General features: G+C 42.5%; 1 pseudogene; it reads left to right on the top strand.

The window, feature by feature from the left end:
- Positions 1–2,461: 2,461 nt before the first annotated feature.
- LOC147434783 (uncharacterized) lies at positions 2,462–11,669 on the top strand (annotated as a pseudogene).
- Positions 11,670–19,337: the final 7,668 nt, after the last annotated feature.

Genomic DNA, 19,337 nt, shown 5'->3' on the forward strand with positions numbered 1-19,337 from the left:
CAGGTCTTGAGGGGAGTCGATAAGTGTCCCACCATTCATAGACGTTGAGTGGGAGAGGTTGAGCTTTCACCCTACTGCTCTTATCACACGTAGCTCCACAAGGTATCCCTGCTCGACAATGTTAGTACTATGATCATCTCCGAGATGGGCATCTTCGCCCAATACTAGAGCGGTAGCAAGAGGAGAGGGCAAAAGGGAGTTGTGCCGTGAAAGCAACGATGGTGGTGTGGTGATCAAGCTCGCCATAGCTGCTATAGGGCTGTACAAAATGGAGGAGGATGATGCCGAGCTGACAGGGGATCAGGGGAGCTATGATCTTCTGCAAGTAGTATGGAGATGCCGAGCTGACAGGGGAGGGAGAACTTGCCTTCACCAAAGCCCTCGACAATGCCAACAGAGCCTGGGAAGCTGCAAGGGCCATGGATTTCATGGATACATGACGCCTTTTGATTGTAGCATCTTGTCATTTGCACTTCTTTGCACTCTCTCTCCCCCATCCTCTCTCTACAGCAGTGCCATTCGCACCCCCATGCCATCCTTGAGAGAACCATACTAAGGCTGTCAGGCTTGATTAACAAAAAGGGGCCCGTCTCTTTCTTTCAAAGAGTGCCCTAACTACTGTAGGGATTGGAAGGCTGTGCCTCTTTGAGCTCCATGTTCTTGCTCTACTGGGTATGTATTGCTTCTGCATATGCATGCTTTGCACACCTGGCATAAGAAGTGTCTGCGGTTTGGAAGAAGGGGATACAGTAGGGCTGAAACTAGCCGTAAAAGAGGGTAGACGGTGGGTCTCGACAGAATGGCTGTCCAAAAACTGCATGTAGAAACCAGCAACCAGAAATCGCACAAAATTGCAGGATTGCAGAGCAAGTACCGCATGGAGAATAGAGTAGAAGCATAGTCAGGCGAGTTCATTCCGGAACTATGGCCGCATAGAAGATGCATGCCTCTTTGTGAACAGGTGTCCACTTTGAGAGGTTGCAGTATATGGTGCAGGTGTAGGGGAGGCGGTCCTTTAGAAGTATAAGTATTTTTTCTTTCTAGAGCTAAGGCGGCTGAATGACTGGGAGACAAAAGAGGGCAAGACAAGGAGGTAAATTTCTCCGATTCTACATGATTGCCTACAACACCAAGATTGATCTACAACTTGTTGCATATGCCTGTTAGTAATCACTCTGCTGACTGATTGCTTGGAGGCAGAGGAGTTGGGTTCTGAAGGAGCATTGAGAAAGCATGGGATAGAGGCTTGGCCATATAGTTGGAGGTGATGTTGAGGCTATGCCAGCCAGAGAAGAGCTCTTCGAGGAGGCCATCAGGTATACTGAGAAACATATGTAGACTAGCGTGTTAATCTTGTGTGAATTTATCACTTTCTTGTGTTGATATTAAGTGCATATATTGGGGCCGTGTGTGTGTGTGTAAGTTGTGTAGCAGTGCTGGTAATCGCTTTGGAGAAATGCATGGGTTGGATGTTGTGTAATGAGGTCTAAAGCAAGAGAGCATGCTCATCTTTGATGTTGGTCATGTTCTTGCCAACTTAGACATGTTTTTATAGCTACCCAAAGGCAGGCATTGCAAAAAACGGACAAGATGAAGCACCATTGCCAATACAACAGAAAGCGCTGGCAATGTTGTACCATAGTTGCCTTCTTGCAATGATGCCAATGTTTGCCACCCAAACTGAACCGATGAGGAGATCAAGACAGACAAGAAGCATGCACCTCCAAAGTTGGCCCAGATCAAGCAGTTGTGCAGCCCATCATTGGTTTGCAAAAAAATGCAAGCCCTCCATCCCACCATGATCAGATTTTGTGCACATGCAGTTTTTTGTCGATGTTTGAAGCTTGTGCTTCTTCGACAACTTTGAGAGTATGCTGCCTATTGTGGCCGCTTACAATGGCCCATGTGCTTTGTATTGCAAGGGATTCTCAAATCTAATAAAATTTGAATCCGATACCCTTGTGTAGTAATGCGTATTCATTTGGTTGATCTGCATGTGTGTGACCTTTGTAAGGATCTTACTCATCTTCAGTTTTTTACTAGGCTTATATCTTTCTAGCCTTTGGCAGGCCTTGTGATTTTCACTTGTTTACGAGCACTGTCTGCTCTTCATTGAATTTGGGCATCAGCGCGACGAGGTGCTTCTCTCCCCCACGAGTCGCAGACCCTTCGCAGACGAGGTGCTGGGCCTCTCCCGCCCCCTGGCCGAGCTCTCTGCAAGCTCCCACACGTGCTTGGTGTCTGCGTGTGGTACTGCTGCGCCCTCTCAGCGGCAGTAGCACCCTGCAAGCAGCATCTCTCCCCTCCCTCAGAGCCTCCGACGGGCCGCCGACCTGAAGTGAAGGTATTAACAAATTCTGCGATTTTTTGAAAAATTATTAAAAACTGGTCGAGCAAGTCGGAATGGAAAAGATGACAATGGAGGTTGTTACTTACTTTATCATTGAACTGTGCATTCTGCATGACAGAACTTGCATTATCATTGAGCCAAAAGAAACAAGGAAAGTACAGTAATGAGATTTGATTAGGTTCAATCTGCATTTTTATGTAGTACATTCCTCTTCAAATATATCTTTTTCATGTCCTTTCGGGGCCTCCTTTCCATCTCTTAAATCTTAAACCCATGCAAGTCTACGTTCAGTGTTAGGAAGAGTAAGAGTTGCTGTGCGACTTAGGCCCAGGAACTCTGAGGAGCTAAAAAATGATGCTGATTTTGCTGATTACGTGGAGTTGATGCCAGAGGTCTTCTTCTCATTCCCTACCTTGTTGCTTCATGGGAAACTTTACCGGCATTAGCTCAAGACAGGTTCTATATTGTGCCAATGCCTTGTCTTAATCGATCTGTCTTTTGCACTTGTCACAGCTGAAGCGATTGAAGCTAAGGAAGAATAATTGGGACTGTGAGACGTTCCAGTTTGATGAGATTCTGAATGAAACTACTTCTCAGAAACGAGTCTATGAAGTAGTGGCAAAGCCTGTGGTTGAGGTCCTTCATTGCCCCCTACCATTTTCAACCCATTTTATTCAATAGATAGTGTTATAGACAGGGAAATAGAGTCTTTGGGTGCTTGTTCTTCGTGTCTAAAGATATTTGCTTAGACAGTTGTTGGGCTTGTGATAGTGGCCTATTTTGCAAGATGTTTTGTATGTTATGTTTAAAACTCTATGTGATTGTATATACTTGGCATCGGTCTTCTCTTTGCCTGCAGAGTCTGCTAGAGGGGTATAATGGCACTGTCATGGCATATGGTCACCGACCGTGGAATCATGGTTCGAGCCATGGAGGATATTCTTGCAGATACATCTTCTGAGCAAGGTTCAGTAACAGTCTCATATCTGCAGGTGACTGCTTTTGGCCTCAGTTTACTCTGTACATATACATGCTTTGTAATCTCCTTAAACCAAAGCTACCCTAAATGGGCCTTAAATACATTAGTCTTCTTGAATGTTTGCGTTCCTAAAGAAATGCCTTTCACCTGTTAGTTTTGCAACGATGTACTGTGGTGCGTAGTTGTGCTTCATTTTGAACTTGTTAGGGTGTATAAAATTAATCAATTACCTTCAAAATTCAGATGGCTGAACTTGAAAAGCTTTTAGGATGGTTTTCTTACTCTGAAAAGGAGGCGCACTGTTGCTAAATTGGCTTTATCTTACAGAAAAATAATTCTAAATGAATTATTGGATTTATAAGTGAGGGTTTTCTCGCTTGGAACACCAAGGAAAAATAATTAAAAATGAATTATTGGAATTTTAAGTGAGAGAGCTTTTCTCACTGGAGACATCCGAGTACAGAGTATTCCTAGTGCGTCATTTAAAGTAATGACGGGAACACTGAGAACGGGAATATTTGTAAGGCCACCAGGAACGGGTACTTCTGATGTGTCACATCGGATGGGTGACAGGGAGCATTAGAAAGAAGTATCTGACCGTCCGGGGAACGGACATCTCTGATGCGTCATAAGATGGGTGACATAGAGCATCGCGAAGGAGATTGTACCGTAAGTTCGGTAGGAAAGGACTAGGTGATGGGTATTCCTGATGCGTCACAAGGTGGGTGACGGGTGCATTGGAAAGGGAATATCTATAGTCGGGAGGAAATTCCGAATTGTGTTAGAATTGTGCACAAGGAAAAGCAAGCACTTGAATGAAGATGGGTTCAGAGGAAACTTTGAGGAAAAACAGATGCTTTCTGAGAAAGCGGGATTGCTTTTCGGGAAAGCAGATGCTTTCCCGCGAGGAAGTTTATGTTTGCATTGCAATTGTGCGTGTGATTGCATCCAGGGACGCCTGGGAAGTGCTGTGAAAGCATTGTTTTTAACTTACAAGGTTTTATTGAGTTTTTGGGCAGGTTCAGACTATTTTTAAAATACGCCGGCCGTCCACTTAATAAGTGGGCAGCCATCTAATAAATAAGGCAACAGATCTGCCAACATTTTCTCTCTCTCTTTTTCAAGCAGAACAGAAAGAAAAATGAAAAAAAAAAAAACGGCCACGATGTCTACGCGGGTAGCTATTCGTGCCCGTGGCTAGGAGCTATAAAAGCATCACATGCCCTCACTCAGAGGGGAGGACCAATCTTTGCAAGGAGGAGATGCTGTTGTAAATTTCAGCCCCGTAAAGAAGACATTGTCGGTGATGCCCATGGCTGCCCCAAGTGTACTAGATGTCGCCAAGAACCAGTGCGCGAGTTCCCTCGCGAAGCAGTGCCTACGAAGCGTGTTTCCATCGCGACAAGTTGCTGTTTTTCTCTGTTTTCAGCCCATAAATGTCGTAGACGGGGCTGATTTACGAGAAGGAACCCAAGAACACTCCTCTTTTGTGTGTAGGATTGGAAGAGAGGATTTTCTATGGAGAGATCTCTTCCGAGGAATTGCTTTTCGAGAATCGAGTTGCGTTTCGAGCGTCGAGACTTTGAAGGTAACGATTTTCATGTTCTGATCTATGAGTATTTGATTGCAGGTGTACTTCCTCTTCGTGAGGGAGTAGGAGCAGAGGAAGGCATGAGCCTCTGTAGGAGAAAAGCGCTCTGAGGAACTAGAGCCAGATCAGCCCAAGGGTTTCGTACCCGAATTTGGGAAGTAGATCCACGGATCGGAGAGAGGTAGTCTCTCAAGTTGTGATCCGGAAGTTGGGATTCCCAAGTAAGGACTTCGTGTCCGGGAAAGCAGAGTTGCTCTGCGGGAAGAGGACTCTGGAAAGAGAGTTGGAAAAGAGTTGCAGGGATGCCATGCCCTGAGTCTGGAAGGTGAGATCCAGAGGCGAGAACCTTGATTCTCGAGGAATTGGAATAAGGAACGGAAGTTCCTTGGAATAGGGTTTTGCCCTAGGAATCGGAAGCTGACACTTCCGGGAACCATCAAGTCTTATTCTAGAACGAACGTGGTAATACGTTCGGTTCAAGTGCTTGTATAGACTTCTCCTCAGTAATAAAGATACTATTACGGGGGGGGGGACCAGCCCATCTTCTGGTCCCAGTACTGTGTCGATCTTCTCACTCTCTATCTCTCTCTCTATTTATTGCTCTCTATATCCTCTGGGTTCAGTAATAAGTGATAAATCCTATTTATCCGAATGTATTTTATATTGTGATGCGCTCCCATTTGTGACAGTGGTATCAGAGCATGGTCTCCTCTCTTTCTCTGTAAAGGAGGACGACTCTGGGAAGATACGGAAAGAAGCCATGACAAGCCAAGAGAGAAGTAAGCACGCGGAACCCTAAGTCCTGCAAGGAAAAGCTCGCAGAGTTGGAAATTTTTTTTCCCTCTGCAAGAAGTCGACACAAGGCTTGGGATTCTCTGAGAAGGCGACAAGAGCATGATGCTCAAGAACCTAGAGAATCCAAGGAGCGGAATGCTCGAGATTCTTCAGAATCCAGAAAATATCCATGAACGTCAATCCATAACTATAGCCATGAAATCCCGTCATTCCGGGAAGGATATGAAGAAGGTCTCTAGACCTAGGAGCACTTCCAGTCAAGTTTGATACTTTTGACGGAAGGGAAGATTCCCCGAAAGCTACCGCATTGATTCGACAAGTTTGAAGTTGCCTTTGCAAACGGCAATTTTTGAAAAAGCGTCGAAGATGAGGCATGTGATTAAACACCTCAAGGGGATTGGAAGTACTTGGTGGTATACCAAAGCTCTGCAAGGAACTTACAACAAGACTTGGATTCAATTCAAGGCTGAATTTTTGACAAATTTTTTTCCTCTATGCTTTGAAGAAGGCATCCAAGAAGATTGGGATCGGTTTGCCCAATAGGAACACGAGTGAGTCAAAGCAAGTAGTGGTTCACTCTTGCCAAGGTAGCTCCATTCTTGATCCTCTCTGAGGAAGGAAAGATGAACAAATTTAACGAAGGACTTTTGCCCGAATTTGTAAACCCATCTGCAAGATACTTTGCAGCAGATGGTGGAGTCAGCAATACAAAGCTGAAAGTGTACACCTTAGTGTACATAGAATCCAATCCCCGTGGTGGGACGAGAAACATTGAACAAAGAAAGTTTGGAGTAAGGGAATTAAATCTAACTCATGAGTTCTTGAATAGAAGACCCTTGAACTTTAAGTGACAGGGCAGGTTTTTAATCAAAGTTACATCTTTGAGGAAATCATAAAGTGCATTATGCTTGTTTGCTCTTTTGCACGAGGTATGGTTGTGTCTAACCAGGACAATCACTCTCGAGTGTTTATGAGAGTAAGGTTGAGTCAGAACATTGTTTATACGATGAACTGCTTTGCTTAACCATCCGGAAGGTCCATGATTGATCTGGTATCCGGTAGTTCTCCAAAAAATTACCTGCTATTGCGGGTAGGAAATTATGAAGGAACCATTCTGAGTTTTCAAGGAAAGAAAAGCTTTCATGAAGCTTGAGTACTCTTTAAGCCCACACCCCCTACCCGGTAAGGGAAGATATGGTAGTGCTTTTTGCACAAGTGAACGAACACTCTCTTTACGAGGGAAGGAACAAACGATGACTATGGCCTGTGCTTCAGGAATCCAAGGATTAAAATCCTAGATTATTTGATGAGCGGGTTTTGCTCTAAGATTGAGCCAAGTGATCGTCAAGTTGAGCGTCTTCGCTCTAAGGATCTTACGAAGGGAAGGTAATTTCCCAGGTTCAGCAAAACTCTAACACAGCTTAAGAATTATGTATACCTTTGGGTACATGGATAACACACAAAGATACAGACCTATGCCAAGGTGGGTCATCTACCAATTGAATTTTTTTTCTGCTAAACGGAATGAGATGAACCAACTTCCTTTTCAGGAACTCGACGGGAGTTTGGTATACTCTCTTGAACACCTTTTTATGTGCAAGGATATTCCGACACGAGAATCTCTATTTGAGATGTGTTCGTTAGAAGGATTCTCTACGGAGAAGTGCTTTTACCATTATAGTAGCAACTTTTGGTTGCGGTATATGTTTCTCCATGAGAAGGTCAAGTAGCATTTGCACGCTGCTGGAATAAATTCGAACTATTATGTTTGTAAGAATATAGTTCGCCAATCGTTTCAAAATGGTAAGAATTACATATGGGAGAACATCCCTGAGATTCAAAGAGGGTTCGCTCTATTGTGAACCGGGTTTGAATGTACGTTCAGAAAATGCTATAGCTAGAATCCTATCTACCTAAGATTTTGCAAGTTGTCATTGATGCTTGCAAGGTGAATCATTTTTTATGATTTTGTAAGAAAGAGACGCTAATGGGCGTCAGGAAAACACTGCTAGTGGTAATAACTCGCAAGAGAATAAGATTGGAAGGAAGTGCCGCCGTGCACAAGGAATCTTCGGATTGGAACCATCCGCCTACGTTGAGCGACGGCCCGAAACAAGAACCTTCTTTAAGGTGATCGCAAACTTTGTTTGTGAAAGAAAGACATCGAGCTTAATGCTCTATGACTTGAGCATTCCCTATGTGGGAGGACACAAGAGGTTTAATACCCTCTAGACTAACAGCGTAGGATTATGCGCAAGGACAGATACCTAGATTAATTTCTAGGAGGATTATTCTTCTCGGATTGAGAAGGTGGAATTGAGTTAACAGACTCTTGAATGAGGAAACGTTCGATCTGTTGGAAAGACGCGAATGACGAGTTCTTACACGGTTTGTAAGTTTAATGAAAGGTGAAGGATATCCTCGAGATCCTAGAGAAAAGACATGAACCGCTAAGGTAAGTATTGAATTATTGAATTTTTGTTTAATTAAATTTTTAAGTTTTCTTTTGAGAAAGGACTAGCTCAACTCACTATTAAGCAAGATTTGGAATCTTTCCGGTTTCTCCCCGGCAGTTCAGTTGGACCTCTACAGTTGAGGACACCTGTTTATAAGTGAGAGGGATGTTGCTAAATCGGCTTTATCTTACAGAAAAATAATTCTAAATGAATTATTGGATTTATAAGTGAGAGGGTTTTCTCGCTTGGAATACCAAGGAAAAATAATTCTAAACGAATTATTGGAATTTTAATCGCTTGGAACACCAAGGAAAAATAATTCTAAATGAATTATTGGAATTTTAAGTCAGAGGACTTTTCTCACTGGAGACATCCGAGTACAGAGTATTCCTAGTGTGTCATTTAAAGTAATGACGGGAACACTGAGAACGGGAATATCTGTAAGGCCACCAGGAACGGGTACTTCTGATGCGTCACATCAAATGGGTGACAGGGAGCATCGAAAAGAAGTATCCGACCATTCGGGAACGGACATCTTTGATGCGTCATAGGATGGGTGACAAAGAGCATTGCGAAGGAGATTGTACCGTAAGTTCGGTAGGAAAGGACTAGGTGATGGGTATTCTTGATGCGTCACAAGGTGGGTGACGGGTGCATCGGAAAGGCTGTGGTTAAATATCGGCTAGCTTGCCGACGTGTGCGTGGACATGACCGACGCAGCAGGTCATTGCACTTTTTGGGGGCGCAGCAAGTAGTGTAGCACTATGAGGACAAGGCTCCAGGATTCACGCAAGCACACGTACGTAGCATGGTGGTAAGGCGAGAGCACCTGGAGGGTGAGATCGGGAGTTCGAAGAGTGCGTGTGACGAGCACGTTGACCTCTTAGTCAACTGTTTTCAACCGGTTGCAGTTGACTGGCAACCGGCTCTGGCTGCTTTGCCACGAGCGCAAGCTAGCCGATATATATCCAAAACCCATCGGAAAGGGGATATCCATAGTCGGGAGGAAATTCCGAACTGTGTTAGAATTGTGCACAAGGAAAATCAAGCACTTGAATGAAGATGGGTTCAGAGGAAACTTTGAAGAAAAACAGATGCTTTCTGAGAAAGCGGGATTGCTTTTCGGGAAAGCAGATGCTTTCCCGCGAGGAAGTTTATGTTTGCATTGCAATTGTGCGTGTGATTGCATCCAGGGACGCCTGGGAAGTGCTGTGAAAGCATTGTTTTTAACTTACAAGGTTTTATTGAGTTTTTGGGCAGGTTCAGACTATTTTTAAAATACGCCAGCCGTCCACTTAATAAGTGGGCAGCCATCTAATAAATAAGGCAACAGATCAGCCAACATTTTCTCTCTCTTTTTCAAGCAGAACAAAAAGAAAAATGAAAAAAAAAAAAACGGCCACGATGTCTACGCGGGTAGCTATTCGTGCCCGTGGCTAGGAGCTATAAAAGCATCACATGCCCTCACTCAGAGGGGAGGACCAATCTTTGCAAGGAGGAGATGCTGCTGCAAATTTCAGCCCCGTAAAGAGGATGTTGCCGGTGATGCCCATGGCTGCCCCAAGTGTACTAGATGTCGCCAAGACCCAGTGCGCAAGTGCCCTCGCGAAGAAGTGCCTACGAAGTGTGTTTCGATCGCGACAAGTTGCTGTTTTTCTCTGTTTTCAGCCCATAAACGTCGTAGACAGGGCTGATTTACGAGAAGGAACCCAAGAACACACCTCTTTTGTGTGTAGGATTGGAAGAGAGGATTTTCTATGGAGAGATCTCTTCCGAGGAATTGCTTTTCGAGAATCGAGTTGCGTTTCGAGCGTCGAGACTTTGAAGGTAACGATTTTCATGTTCTGATCTATGAGTATTTGATTGCAGGTGTACTTCCTCTTCGTGAGGGAGTAGGAGCAGAGGAAGGCATGAGCCTCTGTAGGAGAAAAGCACTCTGAGGAACTAGAGCCAGATCAGCCCAAGGGTTTCGTACCCGAATTTGGGAAGTAGATCCACGGATCGGAGAGAGGTAGTCTCTCAAGTTGTGATCCGGAAGTTGGGATTCCCAAGTAAGGACTTCGTGTCCGGGAAAACAGAGTTGTTCTGCGGGAAGAGGACTCTGGAAAGAGAGTTGGAAAAGAGTTGCAGGGATGCCATGTCCTGAGTCTGGAAGGTGAGATCCAGAGGCGAGAACCTTGATTCTCGAGGAATTGGAATAAGGAACGGAAGTTCCTTGGAATAGGGTTTTCCCCTAGGAGTCGGAAGTTGAGGCTTTCGAGAACCATCAAGTCTTATTCTAGAACGAACGTGGTAATACGTTCGGTTCAAGTGCTTGTATAGACTTCTCCTCAGTAATAAAGATACTATTACGGGGGGGACCAACCCATCTTCTGGTCCCCAATACTGTGTCGATCTTCTCACTCTCTATCTCTCTCTCTATTTATTTCTCTCTATATCCTCTGGCTTCAATAATAAGTGATAAATCCTATTTATCCGAATGTATTTTATATTGTTATGCGCTCTCGTTTGTGACACGCACTTTCCAAACAGCCTAATAGTGGTTTATAGTGGACACCTTACAATGAATCTTTGAGTTGTAAATACTGCTGTTTTGGGCCAATGATTCGCCCCACCCTTGACTGTATGCTGCTTCTATATCTGGCTGAACATACAACTGTCCAACTCAAGATGAAGTTTCTCTTGTTATGCAACCAAAGACAAATAACAGACTGCTGGTGGAGGTGTCAAGCAATGATTGTTAAAACATTCAGTCTAAAATATTAAGAGGCTCTAAGGCAAGCTTATGGTGACTCCTATTTGTGAAGGTCATGTCATCTATCATACAATTTAACATAGACTCTGGTGTTATATCGTCTACATAATTGCAGTTAGTTATATAGACCTTCGGGAATGATGCTTATCACTTGTGCTGTTTTGATGTCTGAAGATATGCCAGAGAATTTGCATTTAATTCTTTGGATGTCTTTTACCTATAGGCGTTGCCTCATGAGACTCAAGCTTCCAAATGCTGCACTGTAGGTTGTTGGTTGGGTTTCCCTTGCCTAGATTTTACTTCTCTTTGGGGCTGCCACTAGTTCCTTTGCCCGCCTGCACATATCCGAGGTCACAACAAGCTTTCTGAGAATTCGTAGTGACATAACTAATGATGTATGCATTAGTGAGCTGGACGGAAATGCAAGGCCTCATAGCGTCACCATCACCGAATCCGGTGCAGTTGGTGATGGAGTTACCATTAATACTCATGCGTTTACAAATGCCGTCTTTTACCTCAACTCTTTTGAGGATAAGAGGGGTGCCCAGCTCTATGTTCCTGTTGGACGATGGTTGATGGGAATCCTCAAGCTGATTAGTCATCTTACACTATTTCTGGACAAGGACGCTGTCATGCTAGGCTCTCAAGTATGGTCTCTCTGTCCCATCCCCTACCTTGTTTTCTCATGTACGATACTCGCGGCATTTTCCTGGTTTCTCAGGCACTCAATAGCCCTTAGATGAGACAATCACTACACTTTTCCTTATGGCAACCATTGGGGGATGTATACGGTTATCAGACTTTGGAATATAGTATGATTTAGATTACCAAGACATTCTATATGTCGGATACCATACTTGAGGTTGACTATGCTGTAAGGTCTGAGTAATGTGTCCAACTTGCTGAGGCCAACCTGTGCTCAAAAAAGACTTAAAGAGTCTAAAAGATTCTGTACAATCTGAGTTGAGCTCTTGTTTAGCTAATATGGATTGCACCTGATGGGGAACAAAAGAACATGCTTCTTGTATCCTTTAAGTATTATTTGCAGCTTGAAATTGGCCGGCCACTCCCTTGAGAAACTTGTGCTCCTCTTTGGCTATTGTTGAGTCTAAATTTCAATTTGTCGTAGACAGAAAGCATGGTAAATATGTTTGATTATATCTTACACATTGTACACCAAATAATGTTTTGAGTATGAAAGTGTGGTAAATTTACCATATGAGTATGAAAAAAACTATGCACAGGCTAATATTGCTAACATTCCTATCCATTGCTGCATGCCCTGTATGGGGTTTTTATCGAGTTAGAGATGTAGACCATGTTCCAGATGTGTCCCTCTAGTATTTATGGTGTTTTTTTTCAGGCCAATATTTAGTATGAGGAGTTTCTTGAGGAAATTATGGCTCAAGGAGTCAAAATGTGGGGTTTCAATGCAGAGATTGGTTGGAATTCTACCCTAGACCATACATTGGCTGGCAAAGGGAGCCACCATGAGACCATAAGCAACAACAAAAAGTTGTAATGAAAGCCATGCATGCTCCAATCGAGCCATGGCATCCAACCCTAGACCATACATTGGTTGGCAAAGGGAGCCACCCTGAGACCATAAGCAATAACGAAAAGCCAAGACTATCTTGACCCTTGGGGTTGCCACCAAGGATAAAGCCCTTATGGGCCATAGTGCTAAGGTTAAGGATAGCAAGACCAGCACCAGCTGGCTTAAGCAGAAAAGACATTCTAGTTTGTTAATAGTCCCTTCATTTAGGAGCCCTTTAGGAGGAGGACTTGCAAAGAGGGAATATTGGCTTTAAACTCGGATATGTGAGTATTAATTATCACAACACTTGGAATATACTTGTAAACAGGGATTATTCGCTTTAAACTCGGATTTGTGAGTATTGACTATTGATTTTTACCTTTAGTTCTTCTAGCTATCCATAAAGCTTTCTTTTCTATGTAGTTACAAATTTTATAGTCTCAAATTTCCACATGGTCATATGGCTTGACAGAGTGTGTTATCTTGAGCTATAGTTTCTTGCCAAGACACTTCTAGCATACCTTGGGTCTGTGTGTCACACATATATAGTGCCATATATAGTCTCAATTTGTCACATGGTATGGCTTGATCGGGTGTGCCATCTTGAGCTATAGATTTTTACCTTCAGTTCTTTTACCTTTCAAAGTGATGGGTCACATTAGGTTAATATAGGACACTTCAGTTCTTTTAGCTATCCATAAGCTTTCGTTCTATGTAGCTACAAATTTTATAGTCTCAATTTTCCACATGGTCATACGGCTTGACCGGGTGTGTTATCTTGAGCTATAGTTTCTTGCCAAGACACGTCTAGCATACCTTGGGTCTATGTATCACACATATGGAATGTCTTTATTATGCAGCTCATACCACCACTTTGAAGTTAGATTACTTTGACTCTATTGAGAATGTGTTTGATTTTAATGTGTAAGACAATCCTTAAATCCCACATGGGAGCCCAAGATGAGGTGGACAATTTTTTTGGAAAAAGAAATTATGTGATGAAAATCCCATGTGGGAGCCCAAGAATAGGGTGTATTGATTTTTTTTTATAGAAAAAGATCTCTGCACGAAGGAGACTCTGGCGAAATTTTTAGGATTTATATTTTATGTGCAAACTCAAAATTAAATATTGATGGTGCTTTTTTAGAAGTTGCATTTTGCTTAAGCATAGACCTGCATTCATATCACATATAATTGTTTTTGTTCAAAAAGATTAATCTTTTAATGGGTTTTTTTGTAATGTGTTTTGATTTGATGAGTGAAGGTTTTATGGTTATTTAAGAGTATGCATTATTTTTTATTTAGAGAACAATCCATTTCATGTGTGTGCCTTAAATTCCATGTGGAAAGCCTACTAAGTAGGTGGCTAGTGTCATATGTTTTGAGATTGAATTTTGTATCAGTTTACAAGGCAAATGCTATTTGTTTTTTGACAAATTACATTGAAACGATTGGTTTATTTTAATTTTGTATTCATTATATTTGTTTCTTTTCATGGTTTGTTCTCTTCACATCTATTGCAAATGAAAACACACTACAATGTACACTTCTGTTCATTTGCAGTTAAACATATATTTTTGCAAAAGAATGCGCTTCTAAAAATTGTTATGTTACTAGTATACATAAAATAGTGGGTCATTACATTCCGTACTAAATCTGTATGAGGGGGGTTGGCTCATTGCGACAACGTCCGTATGTAGGGGGGTAGGCTAGCAAGTAAGATACCGTATATAGGAGGGTTTCTCTAATTTTGATGCACGCAGGTGACATCCCCCCATTACTAATAGTGAATCCCCCGAGGGCATGATACGAGGGCCAAAAACTGTAGGTTGCGCTTCATAGTTGGGGGGCGGACCTAGGGGATACAATGAGGAGGAGTTGGCCGCCAAGATAAGTGTCTTCTCTCTCTCCCTCTCTATAACTTATACAGAAGGAGAAGAGCAAGAGAACAAGGAGGGTGACCAATCGAAGAGAGAGTGCTGTGAGTAGAAGAGGGAGGACATGACCTCAGGGAGCTGATATCGGTGGGGCATGCTACGAGGGCTAAAAACTGTAGGTTGCGCTTCATAGTTGGGGGGACGGACCTTGGGGATACAATGAGGAGGAGTTGGCCACCAAGAGAAGGCAAGGTAGGGATACGAGAAGAACCACCAGTTTATTTTTGGACATGAGTGCTGGATACACTACAGGGACAGGCATCGAGTGTTCTACTGGCATGGTCGATCGTTTTGGGCATGCAGGACTGATTGAAGGCGATAGAGCTGACTCATGAGATCTCGGCGTGTGATTGTGCTGCAAGCTCGCTGACCTTATTGGTTGCTTGCCATAAATGAGCAGAGGTTCATATTGGAAGATGGGCTTTTGGATAAAAGCAGCCTATAATTACTTTTTGGCTTTTGGAAAGTTTATTAGCCTGAAGCTAGAGGATATGATTTATTTTTAAGCGATCTCACCAAGGATTCCTGAAGCTACAGAGGGGTGCTGACAAGAGGGGTTGAGAGCTCCAAGGCGAGGGGCAGACTGTTCCTAGGTAGAGGAGGGGCGCCATCTGAAGGGGATGTTACAAGGATTGAGGGAGAGAGCTTGGCTTAACAAAAGGAGGAGAAGCAGGACCGTTAGGAGCTGGGTAGTCTGAGTGAAGGGGGGTGTGGAAATTATCAGAGTTGCTCACACTTATAATTAATCACAATTAATGTTTCAATTAGAATATGTTTAAGAGCATATACACATTGCTCATAGACATAGTTACCAATACGTGTAGTCTTCTTGCTTCATTAGTTCTTGGATCAAGTGTTGATCGCGTGTTACAATTGTGGCACTAGTCCTGTTCTTTTATAGATGATGAAGAGGTGTGCCTCTTCGTGATAGGTTGTGCCTCATGGGATGAGCCACAACGTCTCTTCACTATTAACTAACCTTAGTCTAAGACCTAAATTGGTCTTACCTATTAGATTCCTACATTTCCCCTTAAGACAAGTAAGGTCGATCTTATGAGAAATATCTAGAAACTAAAATTATATCTAGAAAAGGTTCTCTGTGTAATATCTATCCTAGATCATAGGGTATTTGTAGAAGATGTGCTATTACATATATAGTTGGGTGAAAGCATGTTAACCTGTCGCGCTTTTTATGCTAGTTAGCATTTTCAAGTTAGCACATCTTAGAAAAGTTGGGCGACCGGTAAATTTTTTTACAAATAATATCAAAATTTGTCGGAAGTTGTACATTTGGATTCCTTGTTTCAAGAGCTTTCTACTGATATATCATACGTCATAGATCTTGGAGATGTAGCTCATGTTATTGTACTAGTTAGCATATGTCAAAATTGTGCTAGTTAGCATTGTCCGGGACATGAAAAAGCATGACACGTTAACATGCTTTCACCCAGTTTTCATTTTTACTTTAGGTTTGCTAGATTAACCTAATCTATAATTATCATGAAGTTTTGATATTTCAATAATTAAGACTTGTTATTGATAGTAGTGTGCCTTTGTAATCCGCGATTCCCTCTCAAGGGGATACTAGTGACAAGCATACAAATCTTAGATGCTGGAGTTGATGTCCTGTATGACTTATGTTGAAAATTATGATGATGAGTGAACACAATGGAAGTGTGTGTTGATGACATGGTAGGAGTATGAGATTTAGAGTAAGGTAGTGCAACGTTAGCATATGGATATGATGCACTTAACTTAGGTGTATACGTTGTGATTTGTGTGTTAACTCTGGTGTGAGTGGCAACAATGAAAGAGGTGTGAAATGATGCATGATTATGTTCGTTATGTGTTATTATGTGTGTTAAGGAGATTGTAAACACACAAACGTAGTCGGAATGAGGAGACATCATAGATGTATGGGATACATCACATATGGGTGGTGTGATGGAGTGGATGTGGGGTATATTGAGTGAAGATATTGGGGTGTTATGTGAGATGAGCGCCAGATGTGAACACATGGAAGTGTTGTCAGCAGTGATTGCATAATCTTTGGCAACAGCTTCAAAGGGAGGAAGGTCCATGTCGAGGAGGCTCCCTGGTTCGGACGAATCAATAGTCCCGGCCATGGGAGGAGATTTAGAAAAAGGATTTATTGAATGGATGGGAGTTTGATGGGTTGCTCGCAGGTATTGCATGGCTGCAAATTATGGCCATCAACATCTATATGTGCAGTGGAATTATCTTCATAATGAGCATGGGGTGATTTAACAGGTTTGGGCAATATGCTCTCAACACAGAGAAAGATTATAACACCGTGTATAGAGGCAATAGTAGAGAGGGCATGGACTGTTGCGTTGGCATGGCCGAGTTGCATGGTGGAGCACAAATGGAGGTTTTATTGGTAGGGTTTGCGCAACAACACTATGAAAATCTCCAAGTGTTTACCGCGCTGTTTTATCGCGTTTTGTAGAGAGAAGGTGCAAATTCAAGTAGAGAAACAAGAGAGGAGGGCGGGGGGGAATTTTCTTGAGTTTAAAATATTTTCATGGCAGTTTTCGCTATTATTACCACGTGTATGACTGTTGTTATTACCGCGTAGATTACCACTGTTATATCCGACATCCAAATTTAGCACCTAAACTTTCAAATTCTGGCTTACCCCCCCTCCCCCCCCTCTCAAATTTTGGTGTTTCCCTCCTCTCAATAAAAATTAAAGAATATTGTATAAAATTTTCAAGTTTAAAAAAGGAGAGAGAGAGAGAGAGAGAGAGGAGGAGAGGAGGACGGGGGGGATATAAGATTACACTTGGTTACATGTAACATTTAATGGCCTAAAAACTTGTGTGTAGCGGAAATTAGCATGAACATAGTATGAACATAGTGGGCATTTCATTAGAATAGATTCCTAATGAGAATTACAAGAGTGCTTGGGTGGAGAGAGCAACAAAAAACATAACACCTAGTTAAATAGCATGAACAATACTTTCAAAAGAGAGAGAAATTAAGCTATTGACAACAGTTGAGGACTGGATTTGCATGGAGCCGGGGGTATTATGGTTTCTCCCATCAAGAGAGACATTGTACAATACAATCCTTTATGTTCCAAGGCAGATGATTCCGGGGACAACACAACTCCAGAATGGCTTAAGGAATTTTCGGATATATTTCCCAGAAGATCTCTCGAATTTACCTCCACCAAGGGATATAGACCACGAAATAGAAACCTTTCCAGGTAGTGAACCAGTTTCAAAAAAATCCAAGGATGTCAGCTTATTGAACAGGGATTCATATGACAAAGCATTTCACCTTGGGGAGCACCTGTTCTATTCCATAAGAAGAAGGATTGATCTTTACGTCTCTGCATCGATTATAGGGGGCTTAACCAGGTATCACTAAAGAATAAGTACCCTATTCCTCGCATCAATGAATTGCTTGATAGATTACATGGAGCCAAGGTATTCACAAAATTTGATATTAGATCAGGTTACCATCAAATCCGGATTAAGGAGGCAGATATTTACAAAACTACTTTCAACACCCGGTATGGGCATTATGAGTTCATCGTGATGCCTTTTGGTCTTACGAATGCTCTAGCTACTTTTAACCGTCTCATGCAGGATATATTCAGAGAATATCTAGATGATTTTGTGTTGGTGTTTTTTGACGATATCCTGGTATATTCCAAGGATGAAAAAGAGCATGAAGGCCATGTACGTAAAGTACTTCATCTTCTACGCCAACATTAGTTATATGCCAAGATGAATAAATGTGTGTTTTTCATGCCAGAAGTTAGTTATCTCGGTTTTATAATAAACCCTGAAGGAATTTCAGTAGACCCCGCAAAGATTAAAGATATAATAGACTGGCCACAACCCAAAATAGTCAGTGAGATTCGAGGATTTTTGGGCATTACAGGATGGTATAGAATCTTCGTCAAAGATTATGCAGTTATCGCCGCACCCTTGACGCAGTTACTTAAAAAGACAGCCAAACTTACATGGGAAAAAGAACGGGAGGATTGTTCCTCAAACTAAAACAACATCTCACATCAGCCCCTGTACTCAAACTTCCTGACTTCACTCAAGAGTTTGAAGTAGTAACAGATGCCATCGGTCTTGCTATAGGAGGAGTCTTAAACCAAGAAGGCAGACCAGTCGCCTTTACTTCTCGAAAGTTAAGAATCCATGAGCTGAATTATTGAACTCATGATCTGGAACTCCTAGCTGTCATCCATGCTCTAAAACTCTGGAGGCACTATCTTCTAGGGGGGAAGTTCCAGTTAATCACCGATCATCAGAGTTGAAACTGGATTTTCTCACAAGCAACACTCAACATGAGGCAGAGAAGATGGATAGAACTCTTACAGGAATATGACTTTGAAATAAAATATAAACTAGGGAAAGAGAATGTGGTTGTTGATGCTCTTAGCCGTAAGGTTTTTCTTGGGGCTATTTTCACAGTCGACAATCCAATTCTAAACAAGGTTAAGGAAGCTTCCCTGGAAGATAAAGATTATCAAAAACTTCTACAGGTTATCAATCAACAGGACCTAAAAGAGAAAGAGAAAGACAGAATCAAGGATTATTCACTCCCGGGGGACTCACTGTGTTTTTCCGTACGGTACCACGTGAGTGTACAATAGGGGGGTTTTTAGATTTTGTACATAAGCGTATACAATAGGGGTAGCCCCTCATTATTTCATATTCATACCGTACACATAAGGGCGGGGGGGGGGGGGGGGGGGGGGGGGGGGGGGTTACATTGAGGCTACATTCAACTACCTGAGCCACCTTAAATACATTAGTAAGCCTCTCTCTCTCCCTCTCTCTCTCTCTCTCTCTCTCTCTCTCTCTCTCTCTCTCTACCAAGCTTGTAGCCAAGCTCAAACCCCTCTAATTTGTCAAAATTCCCAAAATAGCCTTCAAATGTTTAAAATT

This window comes from Adiantum capillus-veneris, chromosome 19, assembly GCF_014529385.1.
Source record: "Adiantum capillus-veneris isolate H3 chromosome 19, ASM1452938v2, whole genome shotgun sequence".
Lineage (NCBI taxonomy): Eukaryota > Viridiplantae > Streptophyta > Polypodiopsida > Polypodiales > Pteridaceae > Adiantum > Adiantum capillus-veneris.